Genomic DNA, 15,345 nt, shown 5'->3' on the forward strand with positions numbered 1-15,345 from the left:
CCGCTGATAACTTATCATCAAAGGCCAATGTGTGGTGCAAGTAGTGGAAATCTTTTGAGAGATAGAAGTGCGATTACAATAATTATGACCGTGCCGCTGATAACTTATAATCAAAGGTCAAGCTGTGGTGAAAGTACGACCATGTTTCACTTTATTTGATTTTTCAATCGCTCTTTCTTGAAAATGGGCGAGTCATTTTTAGCCTTGTAATAAGGTTTTATTTTTTTCTAATAAAGGCGGTCTTCCTTATAAACATTAAAGTTACAAATTGTGTTATAGGACTTTATTTCTATCGATATTTCATTTCTACATGTAAATGTAAGTATGTATTTTGTTTATTGATATTCATTTTAGATATCGAAACTGGTGGGGGGCCTCTAGTTCTGAGAACATACCCGTCATGATGAGGTTCCTATATCCTTAAAATTAATTGTTTGAGTGCTTATTGGAAATAATCTTGCATGTATATTTAGGGTGTGATTCTCTCTCTCTCTCTCTATCTCTTTCTCTCTCTCTGTCATTTAAATAAAAAAGGAATACATTAAATATTGCTTATTTAATGCTTTTTAAAATTACAATTTGTTAGATAAAATTATCAGATGATGAAAATATCAGGGGATGAAGTGACCGGGGGATGAAGTGACCAGGGGATGAAATGACCGGGGGATGAAGTGACCAGGGGATGAAATGACCGGGGGATGAAGTGACCGGGGGATGAAGTGACCAGGGGATGAAATGACCAGGGGATGAAATGACCGGGGATGAAGTGACCGGGGATGAAGTGACCGGGGATGAAATGACCGGGGATGAAGTGACCGGGGATGAAGTGACCGGTCACCATTTGTTTTATGGATTCTTTTTTTATGGATGCCACCTAAATAGTCTTAAGCGACTTTCTCCTTAAATAATGCTGTTTAGAAAGGTCATGTCAGCATCAACATACAGAGCATATCTGTCCTCTAAGCGCAACATTTAGTTTAAGAAAGAAGTTCTCTAGTCCTACTATTTAGATAGGTTGGAGGTGGGTGCATTGCTGAGAGAAGTAAACAGATAGTTTACAAATATTATGTAGAAAAAAAAACACATTATTTTGATGAAAAACCTACAGATTTCTTTCTTAGCTACAAAACATTTCAGAACCTCCGCATAAATATCACTCTTTCACGACAACCAGTAAAGGAAACTTCTACAAGAACAAAGTCTTGACTAAATATGTTATTTATTTTAGACATAGTAAGATGTGGTGATTTTTTAATGTGTGACATTTTACTCAATGCCCTGTGTCAACTTACCCCGGTGTGTGGCAAATTGTCACAACCTCAACCCAACCACTTTTCTGCTGTATAACTCTGATAAATATAGAGATAAAGTTCATTTCATTTGCTCTAGTTGTTGTCTGAATGTTTAAGTTACAGCATGTTAAGTTTGGTGAGAATCAATGAATTCTAAATATGTTTAAAACATCAAAATTTGAAAAATGTGACAACTAGCCCCATCTTCCTCCTATTTAAATCTAGATATGAGTATATAGATTACAGATTTTAACTAGATTCTAGATCTATGACTATTATGTCATTATATAAATGACAATGCCGAAGGCATTTGTGAGATAAATTTTTCTAAGCAACTATAATTAATAGAGTTCATATAAAACAAGTTCAAGTTCACCCATACATTCACATCATGCTTATAGTGGAAAATCTATTCAACTATATAGAATCTAAATATAAAGAGAATGATGTTTAGAAAGCAATAATAGTTATATATTCTAATATAGAACCTATATAGATCTATAACCTATATAATAAATTTCTAAATCTGGAGTAATCTAGAGTCTAGAATGAATTCTGATTTAAATCTATATCTAGGATATAGCAGATAGATTTATAGATTTAATTAGATCCAGATCTATATTGTTTGTAGATGATAGTAGATCTAGTTTATATTTATATAGAATAATTTAGATTTAGTCTATATTTAATAAATATAGCAAATACAAATCAATAATAAAATTTAGATAAGATAATTGTAGATCTAGTCATGTGAAAACCAGGGCCTGTCCTAAAGGTTGCGGGGCTCTATGCAAAAAAAATTTGCTCCGGCCTAATTTTGGGTTGTGATAAGGATAATAAGTGAAAATTCAAAAGATTTTGTATTAGAAAATAAATTCGTTTTTGCATTTTATTTATAGTTTACTAAGTGCAAAATTATGATCAAATTAATTATACGAGCCATCCACAATAGAAGGTAGTTTTCCAACAAAAAAAATAATCATTCAGATCTGCCTTTTAAATTTACCATCGACTAAGCAAAATATCACTTTTTTTTTTCAAAGAGGTCGAGATAGTTTTAGATCTATATTTATTTGCCAGTTACTATTAAAGTAAATTAAGTATTTGATTTTCTTGTTTTGGTTAAATTGTTTTGTTTGAATTCGCATCGCGCGGGGGCCTATGAAAGCACGGGGTTCATTGCGCCGCATAGGTTTCAGTGGCCTAAGACGGGCCCTAAAAAAAACTATATACAGTATAGACTTATAATATAGACTAGGACTTATAATATAGACTAATCTACTATATTACACGTCTAGATCTTGACTATCTAGCCATTTTCACAATAGGTATGTAGGAGATCTATATTAGCCTAACCCTATATGACATTGTTTTTTTTAGTTGAAGATATCTACTTGGCAGTCTAAACCTCGCCTCTAGGAGCTTAGGGAAGTGCTGGCAAATGCAGGGCATGAACCAGACGACTATGCAGAGACCATCGAGGCGGCCAAACAGTCCATTGTCCACATAACCAGATCCAGGTAGCATTAGATGTATATTCATGAATACATTTAGAAATTCTAGATATCTATAAGCTAGACAGTATAGATCCAAATCTAGATTATCATATATATGTAGATCTAGCTAGAAGGTCTAGAGGTCTAATAATACTAATGGACCTCATTTACCAATACTAAACAAACAACATTTAGCCACGTGATAATATTGATAAAACAATGGAAAAAAAACTGTCACGCGACATCCTATGTGTATTACGAAATCTGTATAGAAGAGACAGAGAACCACGTGGCTAAATGTTGTTTGTTTACGATTGGTGAATGAGGTCCATTACTTGTTACTATATTGTATTTTCTACACTTTAATCTAGGATTCATTCTATAAGGTAATAATAAGGCTAAGGCAATAAGTTTTAGGCTAAGTCTAAACCAAGTTTTAATAATCAAATCCAGTCTTGTATGAAGTATAAAAGTTTTTTTACTAAATCTTAATCTAGATATTAATTAAATTAAATAAGATCTAGTCCTAGTCTCTTGACTGTTTAGTAGGCCTACTCGTCTAGTCTTGATGTATGACATTTTTTTAGATCTTATACTAAGTTATACACTTATATTGTCTAGTATATTTATAAAATATCTTCTACAGCACTAGATTTAACTAAACCATTTTTTTTTATCTATTTAGATCTATTATTCTATTGACTATTTGTAATACATCTGAATTATTCTAAATCCTGATGAATTTGAATACAACGCAGCGATTTCAATTATAATTTTGTATAAAGCTCCTAACAATTAAATTCATTTTAAATATGGCACGTTCTGACTCAGGTTTTAACTTTAATTAGCTTAAGACTTATAATTTTCCCAAATATTAAAATAGTAAAAATTTAGACCTCATTTTTAAAAGCAGTATAGGATTGCTGAAAGTGCACAAAATATTTCTGTTTAATTTACTCGTTTTCAATTTAGTGTTAAATTCGTAGTATAATCACTAATTCTGCCTGTAGAGTACATTCATTTTTTTCTTTTTTTAGAAAAGTCCATAGTAAGCATTAAAACCAATTCAGCCCTATTCTATGGAGTGCAAAGTTGCTTTTAAGTAACAAGTAAATGTAAATCACCCTGACAAAAAAAAAATATGTTTTTTTTTTTTATTATTTGTACTAATTATAGAAAGCTATTGTCAGTGCTTTAGTTATAAAAAAGTTATACTAGTTTTTTTGTTTTTTTTTTAATTTCATTGTGTTGATACTGATAAAGAGAAAATACAGGGTCTCATCATTACAGCGACAGTTTTTGTTGTATACCATACCATCAACATTTCAAGATAATCTTTATGGTAATTTTATTTTGTCTGTATCTTTATTTTTTTAATTATTTTTTTTTTAGATTGCCAAGTTTTCTGAAGGGGAAGCTGACATAAATCTTGGAGATTAAGAATGAATTATGTATGCACTACAGATGTTGTTCAACGTCTTTTCATGAAGAAGCCTGCTCAAAAAACGTATGAAGAGTAAATTATTTATGAATACTTATCAGCTACCCCTCCCCCCCAGTAAAAAAAATTGTTTATGAGATAAAATTTAAAAAAATTAACAAAAAAAAATTAAAACAAATAAATGTTGATTTTATTTTGAAACAATGGTCTTCAGCCAAATATCTTCAGTTGTTTTTTTTTAATTCACTGAGATCTTAGTTGATTATTAATTTGCATAAATAATTATTATAAACATTTATACAATGAAAATGTATACAAGTGTTTTGTCCTAATGTCATTATACAGCAACAATCTTTCTTGTATACCATACTCTAAACATTTTGTGTTTTACCTCTATTGTAATATTATTTTGTTTGAATTCTTTAAACAATATTTTTTAGTTTTCGTTGTTTTTTTTTTTAAGATTACTGATCAGCAACCCGAAAGAAAAGTTTGAATGAGATGGAATTAATTCAATGTAAATAAGTAAATGTTATCCTAATTTTGAAACACTGGTTGTGAGCCCAGTATCCTTAGCTTTTTTTTGTGTTTTGTTTCAATGTGATCGTTATTTTAAATGTAGAATAACTTTTCAGCCATTTTTTTTTTAAATTATCATTCAACTAAAATTACAACAGAATATAGTTGTATTATTAAGTGCCTGTGATAAAATTAATGTAAATAAATTGGACTAAATATAATATTGAATAAAGTGAAGCCTAGCTAGATCTAGTCTGCCATTGCACTTTTAGGCATAGTCAAATACAATAACCACATTGGCTGACACCAATTCATAACATGTATTTTAAGAGGATTGGGCTCCAAATTATGAAATACCATTAATTTTTTAAATTGCTTAACAGGCTTTAGAAGAAACCTAATTTTAGCATCATTCCTATGCTAGCCCAAGGGCTGGAAATATCACTGTAAAATAGTATGTTAAATACATACATGTAAGGTCTTTTGATGCCTAATGGTTAGTTTTTTAAAACTATTAATACAGCTTGATGAAGGTAGTTTTTAGATAAATATTTTTTTTTGTTTCAGCTGCTGCATGGAAGTCAAAATATGATCGCTTTACTTATGTTGAAATTGCCACCACCCTTGATGTCAGCCTGTAAAGCAAGCTAGGATAGAATGAAAATGCTGTCTTCATTTCTTGTTTGTGTCATTATATTTGTCTTTTGTGTTGGTTTATTATTCCATGAATCAAGATATTTTTTAAAATTCTTTTCTACTTTGTGTAAGGTTAATTTTAAAATGAATGAACTGAGATGCAAGTCTTATAAGTCTTATATAGTACATTTCCAAATATGTAATATAACATGTCCATTATTGTATAAATATGTTGACATTATAGCTACATATATATAGATCACACTCTGATTGTACCAATGTGGTTTAATTTCTACTAAGACAATGAGCTGCATCTGATCAAAAAAGGCATAATAAACAAGATTACAAAGAGAGTTTGTGTTACACAAACTCGGAGGCGGCCCCCGTCGAAGTCAGATCCCTGTCGGATCTGCATATTCGCAAATAATATTCAAGAGGTGATTTAATTTTGATGGTCAAAAGTAATAATGTTTTAAAGATTCATTTGCCGTAAATTTAAATCTAAATTAAATAAAAAATTTTAGATTAGTTTTAGTATATTAAAACATTGCAATAATTGATCAAAACGTTTGGAAATGAAAATCTACACTTTTGTTTACACTTTAAGTTTAGAAATTGAAATTCTACATCTTAATCTAGTCTATTTTAGTCTAAACTAGATCTAGAAATTCTAGATCAAGACTCTAAAATAATTTTAATTAGAATATAAATCCAGATCTAGATATACTGTAATAAAAATGTAATTCTAGTTTTAAAAATCTAGATTAGATCTAAATCAAGATATCATTCCTTTTTTAAACGCGAGTCACATAACGAGGCTTAATAAACATTACTATACCGAGTTCTTTTTTCATTTCATTTGAAGAATTAATTCCATATAACGTCAGAGGGAAAAAAACACTACGTCACACGGCCTAGCTAGACTAAAAATCGCCTTCATTATTACGAGCCATTTATCGAGTGTTCATAGACATTGGTGCACCGAGTGCGTTCTTTAAGCATTTCATTTAAAGAATCCATTCCATATGACGTCAAAGAAAAAAAAAACACTACGTCACACGACCTAGCTAGAATAAAAATCGCCTTCATTTTTACGAGCCATTTATCGAGTGTTCATAGACATTGGTGCACCGAGTGCGTTCTTTTAGCATTTTTTTTAAAGAATTCATTCAATATGACGTCAAAGAAAAAAAACTACGTCACACGGCCTACCTAGACTAAAAGTAACCTTCATCAATACGAGCCATTTATCGAGTGTTCATAGACATTGGTGCACCGAGTGCGTTCTTTTAGCATTTCATTTAAAGAATTCATTCCATATGACGTCAAAGGAAAAAAAAAACACTACGTCACACGGCTTAGTTAGACTAAAATATGTTTTCATCAATACGAGCAATTTTTCGAGGGTTAGTAGACATTGGTGCACCGAGTGCGTTCTTTTAACATTACATTTAAAGAGTCCATTCATTACCTCACAATAGGCTAGTACCGGTACCATAAAAAATGTCTTTATTTACACGAGATATTTAGCGAGAGTTTATAGATATTGGTGCACTGAGTTCTAATAGAATTTATTTTAAAAGGATCAAAGCCGCATTGTTTTTTGCGTTTTGTCTGTCAGTCGGTCTGTCCGTCATCTTGATATAAAAAAAACAACTAAAAGTTATTAAAAATTGATTAACCTTTATTTTACGTTTCAAAACATCGCAATAATTTTTAGGTATGAACACAATTGAAAAGTTTATATAATAGATTGTTCCGGATGTTTGTATAAATAGTAAAAGAAAAAGAGAATTTCAGATAAATGTAATACCGTTAATTAAATTTTTTGGATGGTCTCGTATAAAAATTAGATGTACTACAGCCATGTGGAGAGATTATCATACCTTACTTCGCTGTTTGGATTCTGTTTTCCTTAAAAATCGGAACATAATATTAACGATAATTAGATTTTTTAATGTTTTAGGTAGAAAGTTAAATGTACTGTAAGAGAGTAGTGAGTTAAAATATTTTTCATAAAAATCCGTAAAAACATTATTTCGTAAATGAGAAGATTATTTGTTTATTAATTAGAAGAGGGAGTTCAAACAATTATTTGGCGTTAGTAGATTTTTAAATAAATTCGGAAATTTCTGGCGACGATTTGTAAGAAACAAAATCCGGTACAATCTTTATCGATTACTAAACTTCTATGTTATGTTTCAGCAAGAAAATTAAATGTCTAAAAAAAAATTTTCAGTAATCAATTCTAGTAAATTACTTTTTTTAAAGCCCCGAACAACCTATTGTCGATATTTTTAAAATTTGTTTAAAGATGAAAATACGGAACAATTTGATATTGATAACCAAATTATAGTGACGATTTGTCAAATAATATAAGTGTAAATTTGTAAATTATGCGATTTCAAACAATCATTAGGCATAATTCATGTTTTATAAAACAATATCCGGAACATTTTTACACTTAATGAAATATAAGTCAGTATAGAGATTTTGATTTAGCATTAATATGCTATTTTCATAAAAAACGGAACAACATATTATTGATAATATGTTTTTGCAACGTTTAAGCATGGAAATTGAATGTAATATAAATTAGAACAGCAAACAAACATTTGTTGGGGTTGATTAGTTTTGCACAAAAAAATCCGGAACAATCAATTTTTAGATACTTAAAACTATTGAGATGTTACGGGAGGAACATTAAAGTGTAAATCAGATTTTCAATAGCTTTTAGAGTTCTAGTTTGTTTAATCTAATCGTGACGGACAGATCGACTAACAGACAAAACGCACAAAAATAATCTTCTTTTATTCGGATGTGGGCACTAAAAAAAAAAAAAAAAAAATCTGATTTTTTTAAAAAAGGTTAAGCAATTGGTTTAGCACCTGATCATGTTGCGACGTTACGCTACTGCACGAAAATCGTTGCATAAAAAGTCCATTTAAAAAAAATGTGCGTGATATTTACATACAAAGTGCATTATTAGCCTTTATAAACAAACAGAAATGTTTTCTTTTAAATTTTAGCAGCTAGTTGACCAGAAAAAAAACATCTTTAACTATTATTTATATTTGTTGTAAACATTTCCGGTACATTTTTAAAATATATTTGACTTTGTGATACTGAAAATACACAAATATTGTCCATCTTTGTGAGCATATTGTAACATTGCCTCCCTTACATTTACGTAATTGTTTTAGAATTGGTGTATTTTTATGAAAAAATCGCTTGCACAATTAATTTTATAAATTAAACGGTTTGCTTTTAGAAAACTTAAAGTAGCCCTTGCACCTAAACTTTTCAAGCCGCATTTAATGATGAAATAATATTTTTCATATCTCTTCTACTTTTAAAGATCTGAGTGTGACAGACGGACAGACGGACATTTTGCACAAACCTAATAGCGGCTTTTTTCTCATTACGGGGGCCACTAACAAAACATCAGTGATGATTTTTTTATTACTAAAGAATTGAAAAATAATAAAGGTAATCCCTTATTAATTAAACCAGTATAGTCATACTGATGGTCATCCCTAATAGAAACCCAATAAAATTTACATTACTAAACTATTGGGGTCAGCATCGGAATGATATTGGCACAATAAGGGCTATCCCCAATTGAGCCCTAATAAATATTTCAGTTACTTAACCATTGGGGCCTGCATCGAAGTCTGCAATAGTGTTGCCAGTCACACCTGAGTGCCTCGGTACCCACTGCATTATTACAGTGGTGCCATAGCGCTGATGACAGTGTCGATATTGGGGGGGGGGGGGGGCTGTCGTGCGCGCGTGAAGTTTTCTTTGCATTTAATATTGGTGTTTTAGCGTATAGGAAGTAGTTTCTTTTATATGCGTTTTGTTGTCTAGAATATTGTGTGTGTGTGTGTTTACGTCATCCTTAGTTCCCGCAAGAGAGAGAGCTTCTTTTGTTAGCTGGGTAGCTAGTTTTGTGTTTCCCCCTTGTAAGGGTACGTAAGTACATAGTTTTATTAAGTAGGCTGATCTTTCGGTACGGGAGTCGCTATTGAAAATTTCCTTCTTGTAGCGGCATCGCTAGATCTAGGTTTTCTTTTCGTTTCAGGGTGTTAGGCTTTGGGCTGTCGGAAAGTGTGTCTCCTTTCCGCCCTTGGAGTTTTGCAGTAACTCTTGTTGTTGAGGTGTAGGGAGTTGAGGTTACGTTGGGCGCCGAGATGGAGTGTGAGCGTGAAGGTGTGTTATGGAAACTTATTGGCGTGATATTAGATTAATTATTAATTCAATGATGACTTCAATGATAGTGATGTATATGTAAATACGTTGATAACTTATAATTAATTATTATTAAATATTGTTCATGTTGACAACTGTTGTTATTCATTAACTGTTCAGTTGAATAACTGGTATTCGATGTTCGTATTTTACATGCCAGTACCTTTAGGTTCTTGTGTTACTCTGTTCATGCTGGGGATACGGGACCATCATATCATACCCTACTTAAGCGACTAAACCCACCTGACAGGGACATGGTCCAGGGCTTTGCAAATTTCCCTCGCCGAATTGATAGTCAATTACCTTTAAGGCTTCACAGACATCCATGGTCTCTGCATCAAAACTGCAAACATTACCACATGGCCCAAAGTTTTTTACTGAGTAAGAGCCAAGAAAGTCGATGTAGGCTGCATAGCCTGCTCTTCCAGAATCTATCAATGCCGACCCATCAGTATATGCAAAAAAAAAAGCACTGGGCTTGAAGGCATCAATGGTCTCCAGTGCTAGAATTTGAAGGTCGTTAGATGAACGACTTAGCTTAGTGGCATTAGGGTCTACTAGTTTAAAAACGTATGTCTGGGGTCGTTGGGCGACACCAAGTGGGGAAGGGGATGAAAACATTAAATGTTTGTCGGTTGGTGGAGAGGCCAGCTTCATCAGATAGTCTAGTGGCATGATGCATAAAAAAATGCATCTGGATACATCTACTGCATTTCCAACATTCAATTTGTTTTCTAGCTGGGAGGTATTCAACAAACTTTTTATACCACTCGAAGCAGGTCAGTACTGACATTTTCCTCCTAAGGTTTAGTGAACCTACATTAGCCATTATTTCAGCCGCATTTACTGGGCTTGTCCTAAAGGTTCCACAGACAAATCTTAGTGCTTGCGACTGTATTTTATCAAGTTGTTCAAGAGTTGTCATAGAGTCATAAATTTGCACAGGTGATTGGAGCATGTCTGCTGCTCGGGCTCCCCACTTCGTGGATGCCAGCTTCCGCACAATTTAAAGTTTACCTCAGGCCTTTATTGCATTTTCATGGATGTGCTCACACATTTTTTGTTTTCGATCTAAATTTACACCAAGATACTTGGGTAGCTTTTCCATGCTGAGAGTCACTCCGTTAAAGGAGAGCCGCAAAGGTTGCCCGAGAATGCCAGTCCCGATCGTGAACAGAGAATAGACCGTCTTGGAGGTGTTTATTTCTAGACTCCATTTTTGTGTGTATGAGCAGAGCGTATGGAGATTTTCTTGCAACATTTTTTGTATAGAGGTTACGCTCCTTCCGGATTTTAAAAGACAATATCATCAGCATATTGCAGCTTTTGGCATTTTAGCTGAGCCGGTAGGTTATTTATGAAGGCCGTGAAATGGACTCATTACAGGACGGAGCCCTGATCAGGCAATGCTCGAGGCTCATTTCTCCTGAGACTTCTCTGTACATCCTTGTTCTTATTTTACGCCCTTGTAGGAAGTCTCTAATCCAGTAATATATCCACGGCTCTTATCTTATGAAGCACATATAGGTGTTGTTAATAATACGGCATGTCGGCTGAAATTAAGCTGTATACATATATAAAGTGCTTTTTTTGTAAAAAAAAAAAAAAAAAAAAAAAAAAAAAAAAGGTGTCGGTACTCAGTGATAGATTGCCTAACTTTCAACTACTAATAAATTAATAATAATCGTTGAAATACAATAAAAGTAATAATTTTTCCCCACATTGAAAAAGGTGCCAGTACACCGTACCGGTTCGTACCGTCACAAAAATATAGGTATATCCCAATCATCTTTCATATAATTTCTTTGCGGGGCTATTGCTACTTAATACATTGATACCGAATCAATTCATGGGGCCGAAGTATACAAGCAGGATCTCTAGCATTGGATACATTTATTTTTTAAATACAAAGTTTTATGGAAGAGGCAATATATTAGTTGTTTGAAGTTTTTAACTTCTTACATTTAGGCTAAAAATATCAAAGCCTACATTTTTACACTCATTTCTAAATAGTCAGAAGAGATGGACTGACTCATAGTGTAGCTTGTGTACATTTGCAAAAACAAAAACTCTCTTTATAATCTTATCATTTAGATATTCAAAACTATTAAAAATAAAAATACTTAGTGATTATTTTTACTATGTAATTCTATTTATTATTCATTTTTAGAATAAGGATATAAACAAAAATTTGCTATATGACTTTGTCTTAAAGAAAAAAATTAAAATTACGTCTATTTATACAGAGTTATTTTTAGTTACCTAGTAATATAAAATATATTGAACTAACGCGTACATTCATCATATTGCAGCCATGTAATTTTTTGTTTATAAACATAACAATATTTTGGCCAATATTTTACAAAGGCTTCTTCGAGAAATCAGATATACCCATTAGGAGAAAACAAGACCTCTTTACTCTAGAAAAATTTAAGAAAACTAAAACAGACACAAAATAGACACTGACACTCATTTCAAACTAATATTTAAAATTGATTAGTGTAACACCTTTTTAACTAATCATTTAAAGTTTAAAATTAATACAACTTTTTTTCAACAATTATTATGTGTATGAAATTGTGTATCGGAAAATGCCTGGTACTTGAAATAAGCTAGTCCAAAAAACAACAACAACGCGCTAGTTTCAGGTCTTCTCTTTTTATAGCCTCTATCGGGTTTTATACCAACTACCTGTATTTAAGTACACAATTTTTTTTTCTAATAGGCACACTTAAAATTATAGCAAAATAATGTCAGTTTAATTTAAAAAGAACTGAAAAATGCAAAGGTATATAAGTTAAAAAGGCACTTTCGGCCCAATTTGTGATTTTACTTTTGAATCAAAGATTCGAAACGTATTAGCCCAACATTGCTCATTCGAGGAAATATTTTCTACACCAGGTATCTTCAATGTGTTTAAATGAAGATAAAGAAGCAGCTCCGAACTCGCATGCCATCTGATTTTAAAGACAATGCATAGCTCTCCAAACAAGAAATTATAGAACCAAATTTACATCGGGAAGTGGGTGAGTGTCATATTTGTAAGTGTATGTTATATGTCCAACCACCTCACGCATAGAGTTAGCCCTAATGTCTACCAAAAAATTGATCCAAGTGGACCTTCTACAAGTTTGTGTGAATACAAACTCATATTATTATCTTAACTTTCTAATCAAAGAAAATATCAAAGGAAGCTTCAATATAAACAATATCATGTAACCTTTCAAATTTAGATAAACATCTAATAGAAATATTTTTTTAGAACAATGACTCACCTTTGTTAAAGTGATTAAATTCGCTTTGCCAATTGATACAAAATTATCTTTTGTTAATTTAGGCAAATCGTTCTCTTCGTACATGCTTACAAAAATTCCTAGGTCATTGTCCTCGTCTTCCAAAGTCTCAAGATCCATATACAAAAATATATCAAGTTCTGAAATAAAAATGTATTTGAAACTGCAATGATCTATTATCTTTTTTTTTGTAAAAAAAAAAAACAACACCAACACACTCATTGATCAAGGAATATCTTTAAATGTCATACGCATTTGCATGAAAATGAGTACAAAGGTTCCTTTTGTCAGGAGTAGTTTTTCTTTCTCCAACTCTGTTTAGTTTTTTTTCTTTACTTGTAAACCATGTACGATGAAAAATAATATTTTTGTTTTGAATCTTGTTCCCCATCATTTTCACCATCATTTTCATTTCTTCACGCATTAGTTCGTGCATGTCGTTTAGTGAGAATTTCATAGTTTTCAGAAGCTGGCCGATATCTGGATCCACCTCAAACAAATGTTTCTGGATCTTCCCCTTCATCAGCTAGAGCTGTCGAAGACGTGCTCTAAAGGAATGTATTATTTTCAAAGCGTTTCAGACACCGCCACTCTAGCTCTTCTTTCAGTTCCTTTAATTCCATCTCGTCTAGCCGTTTCATTGATGTCATTTTAAATAAGCTCCTATTTGTGGTCCTCGTTAAGTCGCTTAATCCCACTTCTGACACCAATGTAATAGAGGTGCGCTCAAAAAATTTTCCCCTAATATCCTGGTATCTCGGGCAGTCAATGAAGATATGTTCCACGGTGAGAAGAGAGTCACAGTTCTCACAAAGTGGGGGTTCCTCTTTCTTCAGCATAAAGGAGTGCGTGATGTAGGTGTGGCCAATCCTAAGTCTGGACATGGTCGTGCTACCACTATTTGTCAGACCTTAGATATGGGCCCCAGAATGACATCCGCCACATTCTGTCTGAGTTTGTTGTGGGTCTCATCCTCTCACCAATCCTGCCACTCAAGATAGATGGTAGAGGCAATACTTTGTCTCAGGTCCGAGCATGGAATTTGGGTTCCTGAAACTGCTTGATTTAGGGCTCTCTTTGCTTCTCTGTCTGCGGCTTCGTTTCCCTCTATGCCCACAAGGGATACATTTAATTTTGGTTTATTCATCAACCCAGGAGGGTTCTGTGGGATTTCTATTTTTAGAGATTTGGTCGATGGGTGGGGTTAAATTTTGAATGGGTTCTATCATTCGAAGGTCCAACGGCTGTATGACGTTAGGTCTTTGATTGTATAGTTCTTCATCTGTAGGGTTAAATATGGAGTCAAAAGGAGGGTTCGTGGGGTTGGATTTTTGCTGAGTTTGAGTTTGAGTTTTGAGTTTTTAAAACTTCGGCACAATTTAGAGCCTTTATAATACTGTTTATTTTTATGTTGAACAGGGTTACTGAGAAAAAGCTGCCCTGTTGTCGCAGTTATCTATGTAACTGTATAGTAGAATTATTTCTCTAATTGATAGTGCGGCGTTGATCACTATATTGATGACGTCATTACACTAATAATATTTTTCTTTGTAGACTAGAGGACTGAGCTTTTGTTGCTTGTCACAACTTCTAGTGACGTAAAGTTAGTGTGTGTGTGATTTGCGTCATTTATCGTCTAGTACATTCTCTCCATTGTTTTGTACGTTGGTACAGATAGACGTGTTTTGAGAGCTCTTGAATTTCTCCTTGGTTTTTGTTACTGGATAGCCTTAGCATTTGCCTTGGACATTTTCTTGTTGGATTATCTTGACCCCTGTTTAGGGTGAGTTTTATTTTTCATTGTATAGTTTTTCTATTTGAAGTTTTAGCGACAAGTCTAAGTAGTGATCTTAGCTTGGTGTCAAGTCTATGTGTTAGACTCTGTGTCAAGTCTCAGTGTCAAGACTTGTTTATCCAGTCTCAGTTCTATATTGAGAGTACAACTTGAGGTCTACAGTCTACAGGACTGAAGTTTTCCTCCCAGTTGGTCGTTTGGTGTGCAAGTTGCTTCTTACATGAGTCTGAGGTTCAAGATTCCAGACTGCGGGTTGCAGTGGTCAGACCTGATGGTGTAGTGTCAACTATGAACTTCTACTTTTTGGAATTGTCGTCAGTGGACAGTACCTGATCTAGAGGCTAGATCTACATATATTAACAGTTGTTGTTTTGAGATTGAAGGTCTATGTGATCCATTGAACTACCTATTATAGTTAAGGTAATATATTATGTATTTCATAATTATTTGAATGTTCTTTATCTAAAGAGATTAAATGGATCATGTTAGATTACATATTATTACAGATTGATATTTCATACTATTATTATCATTCATCATGGATCAGTCATTTGTAAATATATCACTAGAATAAATTTTATTGTTATTTAACATCATACCCGTAGTTTATTAGTTTATCTAC

The 15,345-nt window shown here is 32.8% G+C and overlaps 1 long non-coding RNA gene across 1 annotated transcript; it reads left to right on the forward strand.

The window, feature by feature from the left end:
- Window positions 1–2,686: 2,686 nt before the first annotated feature.
- Window positions 2,687–4,746, forward strand: LOC129924795 (uncharacterized). The gene is made up of 3 exons (XR_008776722.1): window positions 2,687–2,812; window positions 4,181–4,295; window positions 4,693–4,746. It is a non-coding gene; the product is annotated as an uncharacterized LOC129924795 (long non-coding RNA).
- The last annotated feature ends 10,599 nt before the right edge of the window (window positions 4,747–15,345 follow it).

Source organism: Biomphalaria glabrata, chromosome 2, assembly GCF_947242115.1.
Source record: "Biomphalaria glabrata chromosome 2, xgBioGlab47.1, whole genome shotgun sequence".
NCBI lineage: Eukaryota > Metazoa > Mollusca > Gastropoda > Planorbidae > Biomphalaria > Biomphalaria glabrata.